The sequence below is a fragment of the Silene latifolia genome, chromosome X (assembly GCF_048544455.1).
Source record: "Silene latifolia isolate original U9 population chromosome X, ASM4854445v1, whole genome shotgun sequence".
Taxonomy (NCBI): Eukaryota; Viridiplantae; Streptophyta; class Magnoliopsida; order Caryophyllales; family Caryophyllaceae; genus Silene; species Silene latifolia.
Genome location: NC_133537.1, coordinates 31,146,682 through 31,164,532, shown reverse-complemented (window position 1 = coordinate 31,164,532; position 17,851 = coordinate 31,146,682). Strand labels below are relative to the sequence as shown.

The window sequence follows — 17,851 nt, the reverse complement described above, 5'->3', positions numbered from 1 at the left end:
CGGCCAAAGAATGGTTGATGCGGGAACCCCAATAATACTACTCATGCAATTGTGATATTACTGTTGATATGGCTGATAAAACTGCGTTGTTCATACCATTCGACTTGTAAGTGTGTAAGTTGTAACTACGAATACCTTTGCTAGTGTTTATATTACAAAATTCTTTGAATCCAATGTCCTGACAATCCTTTTATTGTATATGAACATTTGAAGTATCGACAATGGAATCGAGAAAGACAGACATGGTATTTTACCTGCATACCGTGCCTTCAACTATTTGAGAAATAAAGTATCTTGCTCTTTGGGTCATTAGTAAATTGAACGGTCCAACTATTTGCATCTTGTACCAACTTAGAGTTAAAATTGCTTAATAACGCGCATGTTTTGTTTATTATGAAGAAGGCATCTTTTTGGTGGGAGTAGTACTGTATGCTTTTTATAATGAGTAATTTGATCATACAACTCTATTATAATCCACTTATCATCCACTAACCACCATTATAAATGATCTCGTCCCATGTCTTTGGCTTTGTGTCAAACCAAAGCGAAATAGTTGATCGGGGACTCGGGGTGGAGGGAGTATATAACAGTATACTTGTAGATTGAATATAGAAGATGTACTTGTTATGAATTAGGAGTACATTTATAACACAATCTCTTAAAAAACATACTCGTTAACATTATAATTGTAGTTCAACGGAGAAGTACTACATATTGTCGTCATAGTCATATCATAGCGTATATTATTTGAAAATTTCTTCTCTGAAAAACAACAAATTTTAGTTGTAGGTTATTAAACGCATACCTTTAATCAATACTCCATAATAAATTATCCGACGACCGACGAATCCCATATTTACATGCACAACCCGAATTGTACCTGAAAATTAATTGCAAAAAACATCGTTAGAGATCTTAATTACTTTATATCTTGTAACATGCATCTAAGGAAAAGCAACTATATGATGTGCAAAAAATTAGAAAAATGACGGAAATAATAGAAATTCGAGATGTGACGAAAATAATAGAATTTGATTCCATGATTTACAATGTTCATGCATTATATATGCTTTTCATGTTTACAACTATTTGATGTTTAGTAGAAGTCTTTGTTTGTTTAAAATATTTACAATACATTGTTTAATCATTATTAAAAGGAAGACTTTGAGATGAATATGGACGTAAATATCAAAGCAAAACTCTTAAAATTTAGATAAATATACAAATACACAATCAATACATATATATAAAGCAGAAACTTTTCGAGCGATATTAGAGAGTCCAACTTTTTTAGAATTTCTAACAAGAGTAGATTTAGAAACAAATTTAATAAAATTATCCTAATAAAAGTAGATTTCTTAACATTTTAATAAAGTTATCCTAATAAAAGTAGATTAAATTGATTTTAATAAGATTATTCTAATATAAGTAGGTGATACTCAAAATACACAATGTAACTAATTATATGGCATATTAAATATAATATAAACATTATTCATATACTATATCGAGTTAATTAGATTTTACTCCCTTTTGAAATTCACATTTTTAAAATTACCACCTTTTGAAATTTTTGCTAAAATTACTCCCAAGTTGCATGTTTTTCTAAAATTACTTCAAAACTCCAATTTTTGAACTTATTCCGTTTGTGCCTTTGCCAATTTATACTTTGAAAGCTATAACTATGTAGACAAATGGAGGGAGAGTTCAAAAACAGAGAAAATAAATCACTTAAATGAAAGTTTTGAAACAATTTTAGGAAAAAATGCAACTTAAGGTAGTAATTTTAGCAAAAAAATTCAGAAGGGAGTAATTATTAAAATGTGGATTTCAAAGGGGTAAAATATAACTATACTATATCTTAAATTTACTTTGTCATACTAACTGAAAAGTTAACTGAAACCTAAAATTGTAGCTTAAAAGGTAACTAAAATTAAGAGATGATAATTTAATTGATTAAGCCAAAAATATTTGGCAAACTAACTAAAAGGTAGCTCTTTTTTTGGTAAAATGATATAAAAGGACATAATAAGTTCTCTATATTTAATATTATAAATTGAATGAATAAAAAAAACAGGTAACTTATTTCTCACATGCTACTCTTATTTTGGTAAATAATTTATCTATAAAATATTTACAAAAAAAAAAATTAAGATAAATGAAATTTTGTTCAAAAGCTAATTTCAATTTCTTTGAAATAAAGCCTAAATATGAGATTTTTCATGATCTCCCGACCTTCCTCATGTCTAAATTACTTCTTGATGTTTTTTTTGCCAATGTTTACTTATTTTTGACCTTATTGTTAGTAGTTGATCTCAAGTTCCATTTTTAATTTTATAATCTCCATTATAGTTATTTATTCAGAATAAATATTAGCAATTAGACATTGTAACACAAGGTACATATATACTACAAAATCATGAGGAACAGAATAAATAAGTAATTGGTTCAAAATAAATGTTAGCTTTCTACATAAGAATAAAAAATATTGTTAGCTCTACAATAAGAAAAAAGCAAATTAATTTGATCAAAAAGGAAAATCTATCATAAGTGTCCAACTATATCGCATTTGACTTGGATGTAACGAATATAAATAAAGTTTTAGACTCAAACTGAATTTTAAATCGTGCCAACCATGAATTTTAAATCATGTCAACCATGTAGCGAATATATGGGTAAAATAATATCAGAATTATTTGAGAAAGTTATAGAATAGACGAGTATATGACATTTAAATGGAACGAAACTATTTTAAGATCTCCCAAAGTTGAAGCGATTATGGTTTTGAAAATTTTTATTTGCGACAAGTAGAGGCATGTAATTTTTCTATTAAATACCGGTATGAGAATGCCTACATTCGTCATGTCTTATTCCCGATTTGGTATCCTTAGTTTTAGGCGTCGCTTTTGTTTTCATTATGCGAGATTTTGTCGGGTATTTTAGTTGGTGTAGACTTTGGGAGTAAGATTCATTATCTTTTAGGAATTTCACACTAAATGAATTTCTTCCTCTTCGCAATGATCTTCCGTATTGCTTCTACACAATTGTTAATGCGGAAGTTTGATTAGGATTTTCAACATATTAATGGTCAAAGTTATAAAAGTTTGACCTCTAAGAAGCAAGGTGGAAGAGTTTAAGAAGGGGAGAGAGTATACATGATGATTTTTTTTTAATATAACTAATAATAGTATGTTCTACCAAGCGTGGTATGCCGTTTACATTGTAGAGGAACATTAACTCCGTAAGAGGATTATCTAACGGGATTTGTCTTATTAATACTTACGGGTTCCAAAGTCGGCAAAAGGTACTGAACCCGAAAATAGCAATGACTTCCTTGGATACAAATATTCTTTTCGTTCTTAAAAAGAGACAATATACGTTGAGGCCATGCTATGTAAACGTGACAAACAAATCAGGTTGTGTCGGATTCAGGTGTCACATTTAAACGGGTCACGAACTCTCCAACCCAAACCCAACCCAATTAAATCTCGTGTTGTGTTCGTGTCGATCCAATTACATTAATAGGTCATCAAACCTCAACCCTAACTCGTTAATTTCGTGTCGTGTTTTCGTGTCATGTCATATTTGGAAAGTGTAAGTATATTTATGTGAGGATCAAGAAAACTTGGGATTAATTTAGTAAATAGGTTATTCGTGTCGGGTTCGTGTGTAGAGTGCTCAACCCAAACCTAGCCCAATTAAATCTCGTGTCGTATTCGTGTCGACCCACTTACATAAATGGGTCGTTAAATGCCAACCCAAACCCATTAATTTCGTGTCGGACTCTTGTCGTGTTTTCGTGTCGAGTCATTGTTTGCCGGCTCTAATACTGCGCCTTAACAATAAACAAGAGTTAGGGACAGTCATTAAATCATGTTGAAATTTACCTCCCGAAGCCAATTTTTATTAATGGCAAGCTTTACGTAGTTTCAAGAACAACGTCATCCGATAGATTAACGTTCTATATCGTCACATCAATGATAGAGACCAAATGTATCAAGGCCACAAGAAGGACATTGTTTACAAAGAAGTTTTCATAATTTACCAAATTAAGACGTATTATATATTTTGCATGAAGTTTTTAAGGACAAGTAGTCAAAGATTATTTCGGTAAAAAATAAATGGTGCTAAAACAATAAGAACGGTAACTCTATAATCCAACTATATCTCTGAATGTTAGTATACAACTGACATAGTTAAATAGCAAATGCCACAACGCTTTCGTTGCGTTTTTGTTATAGGAACTCATGATTAATCTGTCTTCATCTAAATCAACCCCCGAAATTTTGGTTGCTTCCATTTTTAGCATAGTTTGACTTTTTGTTAAATTTAATAGTTTTCTATTACCAGACCATGACAATGTATAAAATAACGTTTCTGCGGTCCAATAAAATATATACTACTAACAGACATTATTATACTAACTTGGTAACCCAACTATTTTAAAAAATGACATAAACTACTAACTGATGTTGTCGCAGATAGTACTACTAGGTGTCCGTGCATTCTATGTAATAGAATGAGAAATATTGGGTGATGTTTATAAGGAGCAAATACTCTTAAGTGTAAATAGTCAAGGTATAATTATGTTGTAAGAGATCTACCATTTTCTCTCAACGCACTAAATATATATAATTATGATACCTGCTGTTTTTTGTAACATTATTCAGTTTTACGTAGTTGTAAAATAATTTGCAAAACTCATAAAGATATGTCTCCGTTATTAAGGATTCATATTGATGAGCTCCACCATGTTTATAGAGAAAGCGTTTTGTATTTAATTAAAAACCGGTTGTGCCTGTAAAAATTAAAAAGCTAGCGACATGCTATAACTATGTCACTTGATGTTATACTAATCGTTGGCAAAACGTTTATGCTAAAATCACTAATAATTCATCTGTTATCATCTATACCAATCACGAATTTTGTTTCCATCAATGACAACATAGTAGGACTTTTTTTTTAGCAACTTAAGAATATATTTTTACAGATAATCCTAATGGGAGTCTCGTGCATGGCATGGGCTTTCCAACTAGTATAAGATTAATTTACATATATTTAGGAATTGTATTTGGCTTGCATCAGGTATCTTTGTGTATTGTTAGGCTTAACGATTTTGAAGTTGAACATGATAAAGTATATTCAATTTGTATTTATCTTAATTGATTTAAATTTATTTAAAATTCACTTTAGTATATACATATATATATATATATGTATGTGTGTGTGTGTGTGTGTGTGTGTGTGTGTGTGTGTGTGTGTGTGTGTGTGTGTGTGTAATATATTTATATAAATATATAAGCCTATTAAAATTATATGCTTAAATAGTAAAAGTAGTTCTGTTAGTAGTGAAAAGAATTGTAGTAACATTGGATATAGTAATATGATAGTAATCACTCATCTGAATAGTCAAAGTAACAATATTAGCAGGGAGCGGGAGTAGTGAAAGTAATAGAAGTAACAACGGGAGTATTGAAATTATCAATATTAATGCGGCTATAGTGAAAGTAGCAATATTTATAACGGGAGTAGTGAAAGTAACAGTAGTAATAACGAATGTAGTAAAAGTAACAATACTAACAACAAAAGAAAGTATATATGAATATTTAGATAACCAAACGATTTAAGTAAAATATTAATAGCGGGAGTAGTGAATTTGTCTCATAATTTATTTTATCGTAATTTTAAGATATGTCCTAGATAAATATATTAATGATAAGTTTATGAGTTATGCAACTTTAAAGTGGTTTTATTTAATTAAAATAAATTTTAATGCTAAATAGAGGTAGCCTGGGCGAAACCGGGCACCAATACTAGTTGTATAAATTTCATAAACTAAGCATGTATTTAAGGTAATGTTGAATATTATTATTATTATTATTATTATTATTATTATTATTATTATTATTATTATTATTATTATCCTTGTATCGATGCATTATCAAGCTTAGGTCCAAAAAAAACCTTTTTGAGCCCAAAGGCCCGATTTAGCTCAATTGGATTAGGCTTGGGCTCACAAAATGGGCCCCCATATTAGGTCTGACCTGACCCAACCCCCAAATGGGCTTTTGTGTCTTAGCCCGACCCAAGCCCATATAAAGTCCGGCACATGATCACCTCCTAATTGGTTAAATTTGCCGAGAATTTTGTACTCTGATTCACTGATTACCATTTCCATGGTTACTCAAGGTCTCAAACACAAGAGCGATCCAAGTATCCAACCCAGTCGGCCAAACGCAGCCGGGATTCGAAGCAAACAACGCCCTTCACTATGCCACGCAATGATTAAGAGGGTTTGAATTTCTCAATTTTCGAACTTATTTATCGCTATTTATACAATTTGGAATTGTGTTCTGCTGATTAATGATATGTTTTAGTTATTCAATGCTACATTAGTCGTCGATTTCGGTTTGACTTATTTGTGGCGGGTTTAAATCTACTAAATTGCTTGCTTCTTGTTTGTGGTGATGATTTTGGGATTAGGAAAGGTATACAATTAAATAAATTGTAAAAAGTATCTCAAAAAGTGTGTAACTCGGGAGTAATTTACGATGAAGATGGAGTTTGGAAAGGAAAATAAAGAAAATTCTGAGGCAGTGGTGGTAGTGGTGATGAATAGCGGAAGGACGGCGAAGGAGATAAAAGGTAGGCTTTTATTGTGCATACTTTGGGATTGAGGAATGTAGGTTGGGGGTAAGGGCTAGTTAGTTGTCAGAGAAATGAACTTATAGTTCTTGAGCTGCAGGATATTTTCATGGCCCATGTGTGTAGTGGTTGATGATGACTTTAATTTTCAGGGGATTCCTTTGATTGTTTGAGCAAGAGTATATAGGGTACTGTCTGGGACACATTGAGTCAGAGTCAGGCGTGGGCTGATTGTTTATGCAACTACTGTTGATGGTGGATTCCAAAGGATTAAGCTAAATAGAAATTGTAGCATTATAAATGAAGATTGCCAATCATGCTCCCTAATCTCACTCCACACATCAGGCATGTTCTCATTTCTCATTTCTCATTTCTCATGTGCATGCACCAGTATATATATATATATATATATATATATATATATATATATATATATATATATATATATATATATATATATATATATATATATATATATATATATATATATGAGTATTTGATTGCAAATCCTGGGAGTGTGAACAAGGGATGGATTAAATTCTTACCTAGTATCATGCCATACTCTGCTATCCGCCACCTTCGTCCTTATCCTATCCTTACTCCTCACTTTATTTCAGCAATCGCAGTATTCAATCCTCCCTTGTGTCAGAATTTGAGTCCCAACGTAAAGCGCAGCCTTACATTATAACGCGGTAAAAATGCAAGCATGAGGCTAAAGCACTAGTGAGTAGTGATGGATCGTCTACTACTGTTGTTCAGTGGCTTTCGTATTAAGAACCTAGTTTTGATTATCAATCTCAGAAACGCTAAAACAATCAAAATAGAGATGAAGACATGAAGTAATAGTCATTTGATGTAGATCTTGATGCAGTTTTAATTTTGCATAAGCAGGAGAACAGTCTCTGGGTGAGTGGGTGTTACTAAGTGCTAACATAAGGCCAATGTTGCGTACACCCGACACCCTAAGTCCCTAACCCCGCAATTCGCAGTGGCTCTTGAGGCACACACACACATGGGTAATCAGGTAATGTTGTTGATGTTAGTGTTGTTGTAATATGCCACTCTATCCGGAAAAACATCAAACCGGTCGATGGTGAAATGATGCTCTATGTATAATGCCAATATTTTATATAGTCTCGAAAATGTCATGGATGGACATCAGTAATATATATACGTTGGAGTCCTAATGCATCTGGTCGTAACCATAGGGCTATGTCGATCTCAACAACCTTAGGTTGTTTTATCGCTCTCTGTTGAAATTTTTTATTAGATAATGTGTTTTAGAACTTGAAAGCAAAGAAAATAAATTCAGAATAGCACCGTTTTCAAGACATATTCATGCATTCTTCTCCATTCCTAGGACAACGGCTTTTTTACATTGACGATGACACAAGGGAATGAAATTTTGCTTTATGATCGAGGTGGAGAAAAGAGGTTTACTGGACGATTAGTACTTAGTAGTATAGTGGTGTATTGCATCACGACTCTGCCTAATGCCATCAAGGGTTCAACTAACCAATATAATCCGTCTCATTGTAGACGGACACTATCCGTCTAAAGCTGTAGACGGATAGTGTCCCTCACAAAATGCAAGTGGGGGTTATGTATTATTGTGGCTGCATTTCGAAGTGAATGCCACACCGATCCTTCAGCCGTAACTCAGAATATTGCTCGATTACTTAGTTGGACTTGCCAATATAGCTGTTCTGTTAAACAATGATATCTGACACTTATCTTACTCTACACTTTTCAGAGATGCACTTACAGTTAGAACTATCTAAGATTTGTAAAGTCTCTTAGTGTCAATATATAGAATTCAAGCTTACTCGATCAAATGTTTTTGGTACATGAGAGCATAAACACGAGGTTTGTGGGTTGTTTTTATCAGGTTTCGTGTACTATCGTCTTCATATTCCGTCTTTTGTGTGAGTGTTTGTTTATCATTGGGACTTGAGACTTGTTGATGTTTACTATTAGTGTCTAACTCTTAAAGCTGTTAGTGTTTGATGATGCACTAGGCCGAGGTAGAGTCCAACTAGGGGAAGTTGACGACGATAATGTTCTCGTCTGCCTCACGGGGCCTCTCTCGCTTTCTTGGCCTCGCTCGTGCTCATTAGTTTGGACCTGTTTCTCCAAGGTGAATAATTCATGTTTATTTGTCTTCACTCTTCACTGGTATTTTCCAAGGTTGCCTTGCTCATAGTACTTTTGGGAATATTCCAAATTTCCGATGAAGATTTTATGTCAGTTTGTGATGTTGGTATGCTTAATTCTCTGAAATTTTTGATGAAAAAAGCATCTTTACAAAAGTAGCATAGCGCATGACACTAATTTGTAGGAGCAGCATCCTTTCACAACTTTAGAAGCTAACACAAATTCTTGTTTCAAACGATCACTTTTCGTCTGAAGCTTCGGATGGGCATATGTGACCATTTTATGTTAAATAAAATCATAGTGGTACATCCAGTATTACAACTTATAGCAACTTATTTTTCAATAGTGGTCATATTTGGCTGTAAAATGGTTACAAAATCCCGTCTTATTGTTTCAGACCAAAATAGACCAAAATGGCCGGTCTGAAACAAGACCAACTAGCTAAGCTAATTTAGCTTATGTACTACTTCTATCTAGTTGATGAACCAGGGTGATTCATGAGGAAATTGGCATTCCTTCTAGGTGTCAGCGGGGCGGGTACAAGTGGATACCGCCCCGCACCCGCCCCAGTTCGGGCGGGGATGGGTAGAGCTTTGGCGGGTGGTGGGGCGGGTGCGGTACGAAAATTGTACCCGCCATGGGTAATGGGGCGGGGATGGATTTTGCATCTTACCCGCCTCATACCCGACAATCACTAAAAAAATTAATACGATTATGACAATTTTTTAAATCTTATTTAGTTATAACTAAGATATAATGTTAATAATAGTTGTTTTATAAAGTTTTTTACTAATTTGTTTGGTGATGAACGAAAGTTATAAAGAGAAATTAAAAAAAATGGAAATTAGTAGTGATTAAATCTACTTTTGCCAAAAAAAATTATCGAATAAAATTATGGTGTAGTGGGTTAATGGGTAAGCGGAGTGAGTATGGTTTTATATTTTCGCCCATTGGGGCGGGGATGGTTTTGGAAACTTGTACCCGCCACGGGTGGTGGAGCGGGGATGGATACGAATTTTTCTTGGTGGGTACGGGTACGGGGGAGCCTATCTCCACCACCGCCTCGCCCCAATGACATCCCTAATTTCTTAAGACCAAAATAGACTAATATGTACCAATCCGATTGGTATATACTCAAGTAAAAGAGTATGTACCAATCCGATTGGAGTATTATGGACCCGTTTTGGCGGTAAAGTAAAGAGGATATTTTCCGCTATGAAATGTGTTATTGTTTTTCTCGATGTATTTGTTTCGGGATTCGTAGTCCTCAAGATTACCAATTAAATTTGTGCTAATGAAGAACCTATTCTCATCTCAATATTTTCGACTTCTAATTTAGATTGACATGCTTTCCTCTCAAAGGTATTTGATTCTTTATAATGGGCAGTCGATAAGGTATCTTATAATCTCCGAAATGACATCTAAAGGAAGTTACTTCAAAGTTAGTACCTTCACAATTGTCCACAAATTAAACACACAAAATAGCTCCATACTTTGGATTCTATTTTTGTTACACAACTATGCCTCACGGATTTTCTCTTTTTGATTTCTCACCTATATTCCCACCGTTTTCGAACGAGCTACCCATGCATCATGTTGTACGACCTTTATTTTTTGGTCCTGTCATGAGGGTCAAACTCCAAGCCCATTGTGTATGAAAAATGTGATGACGTCAGCTGGTGATGCTCAATTTCGATACCTTCAATTTGTGCTCGTGAACATGATATGCTTGGCGATATCTATGCCTATTACAAGAAAAGAAAGTTAATATGAATGAATACTTAAAATAAGGAGTAAGATAATTTTAACTTGAGTGGATTAAAATATATTTTTACACATTTTTTTTAACACTGAATAATTTAATGACGTTATGTTTTAAAGAAGATGTATCTTTTCTAGTGTTTATATTACACTAAGGAAATAACAATATACGGAGTACTTTCCATGAACCATGGGTGGTAACGATGGAAATCGGTTTGGGTGGTGGTACGGTACGATGGTGGGGCTTCGTGTTTGAAATATTCTGGTGGAATTGTTTCAGTCCAATTTTTTCGGTTAAAAATTATTCGGCTCGTAATACTTCCGACAAAAAATTTCTTAGTTAGTAATGCAACATTTAGTCTGTAAATGGGTTTTACAGACTAAATAGCGGCCAATATATAGTGTCACCATGTCAATCGGTAAGTGACCGTTACATTGAAATGTTTTCACTTGTCAAATAATAACCTATTTACCGACCTTGTATAATATTTCTTGGTCGATTGGCAACTGATTTATCTTTATCGGCCATGTCGGTCGATAACTATCTCTACCTATTTCATTTTGAGTATCTTAGTCAACTGTTTACCTTTCTATTTTAGGAATGCTTTTAATGGACAATTTAATTTTCTACACTCAATTTGGTTCACTTGTCATCTAATGATTGGTTCCTTCCTCTTTCATTGGTTTTTGTGCCAAAATAAAACGTAAATAAATGACCGGAATTGAGGGGATAGCTAAGTTAGATTTATATATAATATACAAACACAAAAAAATACCCAAAATTGAAAAGCTGAATGGAAAGATGAAAACTTCTAAAGCAAAAAATATAAACGTTAAATCTAGATTAACTTTAACTTTGAATTGATCCCCTATCGCACGCACTAATGTAATATCAACCCAAAAAGAGAAAAACAGTGATGTCTTTTCTTGGTGTTGATCGTGAAATATACTTATACCTTGCCTAATGCCTATCTTATTTCATCTTCCTCCCCCCAACTTTTATAAAGTTTATAACCTAAGCCTTCCAATGTAGCTGTTTTTAAAGTTTTGCTTACTTTTTAGCTAAACTACACCCTACTAAAGTGAACAACAATGGATTTAATCTAAAGCATCGTCTCACCACACGAGGGGCCTGTGATTTTATGTGGGACTCTCTTTATTTTATGGGGCAGCTAACCTTTACTTAGGGTTCATTATACTCTATTAATTCTAATTAGATGTAAGATAAGTATAACTGTTTTAAATTTAAAACGCATGAAGTAGGATAGGTGGAAATGTGGTATGAAAACAAAATGCCTAAGAACCAGCAAACATCTTGTTTATTTATTACGGCGATGTTGTTTCTGATTTAACTTTTGTTTAGCTCAGTTAAGTTAAGCTCATATCTCATTTGAGTTCAACTCATGTCTTTACAAATTAACTCTATTCCAGCTTCATTTAGTTCAACTCAGCTCAACTCCATTCAATTCAGTTAGGTTCAGTTCAACTTAGATTCATACAGTTAAAGTTAGCTTCTTTCAACCGAAAAAAACAGGTCCTTAAATGGGTTGGTATTTGATCCATTTTAATTTTAAGATGATAAGAGCATTAGCAATAGATGAACCCATTTTGAGGTTTGTCAAGTGCCAAATCATCAAAAATACAAACCTTTCTACAACAAACCTCTTGTCAACAATAAGCAAGCTTAGGTTTATGCAAGGGACCTACTTTCTCTCTTATCTCTCTCCACAAACCATTTGCATATATTAGAAGTATTAGCATGGACAAACCGGTTCATCTTTTTGCAACAATAGAGAGGTTTGTGCATAAACCACAAAAAAGTACACAAAACTTTGTTCACAAACCTATATTGTGAATGCCCTATTATGGTCCTGTTCTTTTGGACTTAAAGTCACTTAATTTAAGTTTACTTCAGATCCTATAAGTTCAGTTCAGTTCAATTCAGATCCTATAATTTCAGTTCAGTTCAAACCCTATACGTTCAGTTCAAACCCTATACAGATCCTATAATTTCAGTTCAGTTCAGACCCTATAAGTTCAGTTCAGATCTTATAAGTTCAGCTCAATTCAGTTCAGATCCTATAAGTTCAGTTCAAATCCTATAAGTTCAGTTCAGTTCAGTTAAGTTCAGATCTTATAAGTTCAGTTCAGTTAAGTTCAGATCCTATAAATTTAGTTCAGTTCGGATCGGATCAGATCAGTTTCAGTCCAAAAGAAAAGAAAATAAAGATTAAGTATAATTTCAATTATGTAAAATCTAGGATCTACCTTGAGTTTTGGGGTGGGCGTGTACTTTCTTCGATTTGGTGATAAAGATCGGTTAGGAATAATAATGCTTTTGCCTTTTAACCTTTTTCTCCTACCCCTAGTGAACATATTGAATTCGTATAGGCGGGGTGATGAAGTTATGCTAGTGAAATAGTGAATTCAAGTTGTCAATTTATTAGGTTGTTTAATTTGTTTATACTCCTGATTTTGTTAGTGAGTGTCGCGTCATTATTCTCAAATAGGCCTATTTTTTTTGAGGTAATCAATTAGCTAAGGTAGTAGAGTTATTGAGCAAGGTTCGGGAATTGTTCGTATTGAGGATTTTAGTGGCCTGGGATGTAGATAGAGGTGATAAAATGCATGTTTGGGTCTGTTTTAGGTTAAGCTTACATGATTTTTTTGGCTTATGGATATGTGGGTTAGTGAGTTTGGGACACGGTAAGGGGTTTGGCCTTTGTAAATTTTGGAAAATACATTGTTTAAGCCCGCTTTCTTTGCCAGCCATATCTAATGCGTTGTCACGTTCATAAACAACTCTAGATACATGTAAAAATATTATGCGATGATTGAGCTCCTAATTAAACGAAGGGAAGGCCGGGAAGGATATAGGTGTTGGTCTCCCGGTGATGAAGAGGGCAAGAAGGGAGAAGTGGAGACTGTTACTTCCCATAGTAATACATCCCCCCCTTGGACGAGCGAGGGTGTATAACTACTACTCCATAACATTAATGTTGCTCTTCCTTTATCATCTTCACCTCTCATTGTCAATAGTACGACAATTTTCCTTCTCTTTTTCCGTTAAAATTTGCATAATTAGGATTTGACATTAGGGAACGAAAAATTTCAGTGAGAATAAAATATTTATGTACTCCGTAATAAGGCAAAGTAAAATACAATCGGAAATTTCAATTAAAACTTAAAAACTTTTGTCAATGTTTAAGATGTAGGCAGTATGACTATTATGAAAACACAGAACAGTAAATCTTACGGAACATAGGAGAGATTTGTCGTGGCGTGATGACCATTAATGCCCTAAAGTTGAATTTGCCCCGCCTCGATACACATGGCCTCTTGGCAACCAACCCCCAGGGATACACGACCGCTGAGTCTAAGGTGTACGACAAAGACTCAGAATGAGAAATACTTGCAGAACGTTGCCAAATATCAGCTTAGTACAATAGAAATATTTAGAGAGGAATAGAGGAGAGAATGATTGTTGTGTATTTTGGAATCGCAAAATAGGTAGTATTTATAGGTACTAAAGGAAGGATCTAGAGGCGTATTAAATATCGCCTTGTAATTTGTTTTTTAAAAGACCGCACACTTAGTATGGAGAAGGCAACACTCGGTTTAGAAGACTCAGTAATCCTTATTGGAAAACCGCGATAGTTAGTATAGAAGACTGAACTATCAGACTTGGAAATTGTGCAAACAATACATAGAGAATAAGTGATTTTACTTCCAAAATAGTAGAGCCCCTTCACTACACTACGCCAAATAATAGGATCAACTAACAACAGTTAGATAAGGTGATATACCGTTGTAATACAAAATACAGAACCGTTATTACATCGACCATTGTTATTATGTTACCACGGTTGTTAAAAAGGCGGAACCGTTATAAAATGTAAATAACGGGTTAAAATAACCATAATACAATATTAAGAACGCTTCAAAAACCGTTGTCTATAATATTGAAACCGTGGTAATATTAGTTGGAATGCTCTACGGAAACCTCTGACAACGGTTTTACTGAAACAAAACTGTTGTAAAATATTAAATATGACAACAGTTTATGCTTATTAAACCGTTTTAAATGTTATGAATTCGACAACAGTTTTATTTCGTTATATAATATTTTTGGCCGTAGCACTATGGATGAATATGTCAACGGGTTTCTATGTAAATGCAACCGTTGTCAATATATTTATTGACCACAATTTTATTTTTAACCGTAATCGAATTTACAAATATTTTTTTAAAAAAATTATTTTATCAGGTTCCAGCAGCTGCTGAAATGCTAATTTTTGCAGTAGTAGGTTCAGCCGAAATGCTACTGCAAAATAGCATTTCAACAGCCGTACATTGCAAAAATTCAATCCTGCATCATCAGAATATTACACAGATTGATCTATTCAACCCAACATCAAAATATTACAAATAGGGTGATCAAAACTAAATACACATGGCTTTATATACACACATACATAATGAGCAGACTATTGACACGCCTGTAATGAAAGAAAATAAGTGGCCCACTTATTTCTCATGTCGGCGATGTCTTCCTTCGAATAGGTTGGGTCTTTGTTGTTGATTGAAAGTGGGAACTAAAAATCAAAATATACTTAATCAAAATAGACAGAATAAGTGGAATATTACACATAATTAAACCCAAGTTATGTTTGAAATAGTTATTAAAACACACTAACCGGTGACTTTATGCTGGTATATTTTCGGGTGATAATCTCCCACATGGACCGACAACAGTAAAAGGCGCATTGCTTGTCGTCTGGTTGTAGAGGAGACTATTATATAAATCATATACAAATAAGCTAAATTAGATCAACCTCTCGCATAAACATAAATTAAATGATAGGAGTAATTATTAAAAATACACTTACTTTTATCCGGACAATAGTTGGACTTAATGCTCCAATTGCTTGAAACACACTAATTCATAAATATATACAGGAAATTATAATTAGCATTTGGCTCAGTAATATTGATGGGACATTAAAAGGAGCCTAGTTTTCAAAGGTCATACAATAACAAATGACATTATAATGTAAGGTTGTAAACTTACTCAGTTATCATCTTTACAAATTTCTCAGAGAGACTATGTCCGTAAGAGTCAATCCAATACACTATGCTTTTTCTCACATTGTTTGCCACTAGCAGCCAATGCTTGCTATGAAATATTGAAAATTGAACTGTTAGTTCATATACATGCATGTAAGCATGTTAATAAATGAATAGAATCGTGATTCATTATAATAAAGTACTATACATAAACCAAGTGGTGTTAGTCCAGTGGTAGCCGGGTTAAACCTTGAAGCTTGCAGAAATGCAGGAGTTGAGAGGTCACGGGTTCGACTACGAGCTGGGGCGATGATCACTTGTCCACTGCAGCCCCCGAAGGGGGTGGCTTACATGGTCCATGTGGTGGTGCGGCAATGCATGGTCTCGGGGGAGATTCAACCCCCTCGTCATAAAAAAAAAGTACTACACATACCGATTCTCATTGTATGGGGGCAAGCCATAGGCTTTTGGGCGTCGTCAATTGTTGAGCAATTTTATCGATGTGATCTTCGTATGTATCTCCATCCACCTTTAGAGAGAACACACCAGGTTTCAAGAATCCGTGGTCATGAGAAACGTAGTTCCCCTAATCGATGTATGTAAACAGGTACCTGTTACGTCAAATGGAACGAAGAATGTTATTTTCATTGATGATTTAAATAAACATCACTATTTGTAAAACCAAATGACAAGTTTTATTAATGAACTTCATCCAAATTAAAATGTGCATAACATCTAACTCGTCAAGGTCGAGAAACTGACACAGTGATTCCCCATCCATCATAACAACTGTACCTTCTCCCACAATATCCTCTTTGATCTGAATAATGTGTACATCCCCGGTAGCTACCTTCCTTTCAGCCAGCTGGTGCAAAGCTCCGAACGTTGGAGTATTCAATTTTTGCTTATAATCATCGCTATGATATTTAGCTTTAAGAGGAGCATCAGGCTTGGGTGCAGCAAAATTAGAGGCAGTCGAATCAGTGACTTTGGGTGTTGACGTAGTAGTCCTAAGTTCAGCCATAATGGCTTCGTGTAACTCCTGCAAATGTAAAAATTAAAATATACACTATATGTTAGATAAGATTACCCTAATAAATTTAAAGGCGTTCATTATATAAAATGTGTTAGCTTTAGCATAACTACCCCGGAGAAGTCAACATTAATGAATGCTTCAGGCCATTGCACAAAAGAACCCACGACATCTTGCAAACACCAATCTGTAAGTGGTACTGTTAGAGTACCATACTCCTCCAGATATAAGTGGGTCACTTCCACTTTCCTCCAATTCTGACGGAGGGCAATGCCATGAACCTCAACTTCTTGAAGCTGGTGGTAATAGAACGCGGCTCCCCTAGCAACAACAATTTTGCCAAATGGTACTATAGGGGCACTTTAGTAAAGAACACAAGGCTTCTTGCAAACGCCCTTCACATGTTTAATTAATTAGTATATATACATGCACTACTTTAATTAATAAATTTAATTAATTAGTATATATACAGCAATTATAAACTAGTCGTAGTAGCTAATACCTCATCAAAAGCTGGATTTGGGGATGAGAAGAACGTGTCATCATCAACTACCTCCACCTCCTCTCTCACGACCTTCATGGCTTCCTCTTCAACTACCCGATCTTGATTCTTTGACATGTCTTCGGCTTCCACCTCATTCTCCTTTGCCATGTCATCCTCAGTTCGCATGCCCGCTTTTTATTTCTCTTCCCCTGCTTCCTTTATGACTTGCCGAACCATAACCAACTCTTCTTCAAATGACTTATCCCCCGTTTCCACCATTCTCAGTATCAACCTGACCATTGTTTGTAGCTGTGTAGTAGAAATGAATATGATTAAAGTAGGTAGTATAATTTCATCATATATATTTATAAATTATGTTGAATAAAATACAGTATTTACATACCGTATCATCACCACTCATTGTCCTTCGAGTAGTTTTTCCAAAATACTTAATGATACCAACATGCGTCGATACCCCTCTCATACGACCTGGATGCTCTGCTTTGCCGATTGCCCTAACAAGAATGTCATCACGTCCTCGAGGCTTCCATTTTCTTTCCTCTACCTCCTTCTCACATATCGTCTCTCTCTCTCTCTCTCTCTCTCTCTCTCTCTCTCTCTATATATATATATATATATATATATATATATATATAAAGTAATCATGCATATTTTGAGAGGATGTCAATGTGATGACCGATGAATGA

The 17,851-nt window shown here is 34.4% G+C and overlaps 1 long non-coding RNA gene across 1 annotated transcript; it reads left to right on the top strand.

Moving 5' to 3' along the window:
* Window positions 1–6,151: 6,151 nt before the first annotated feature.
* Window positions 6,152–8,825, top strand: LOC141621320 (uncharacterized). Its single transcript, XR_012532224.1, has 3 exons — window positions 6,152–6,293; window positions 6,798–6,990; window positions 7,263–8,825. It is a non-coding gene; the product is annotated as an uncharacterized LOC141621320 (long non-coding RNA).
* The last annotated feature ends 9,026 nt before the right edge of the window (window positions 8,826–17,851 follow it).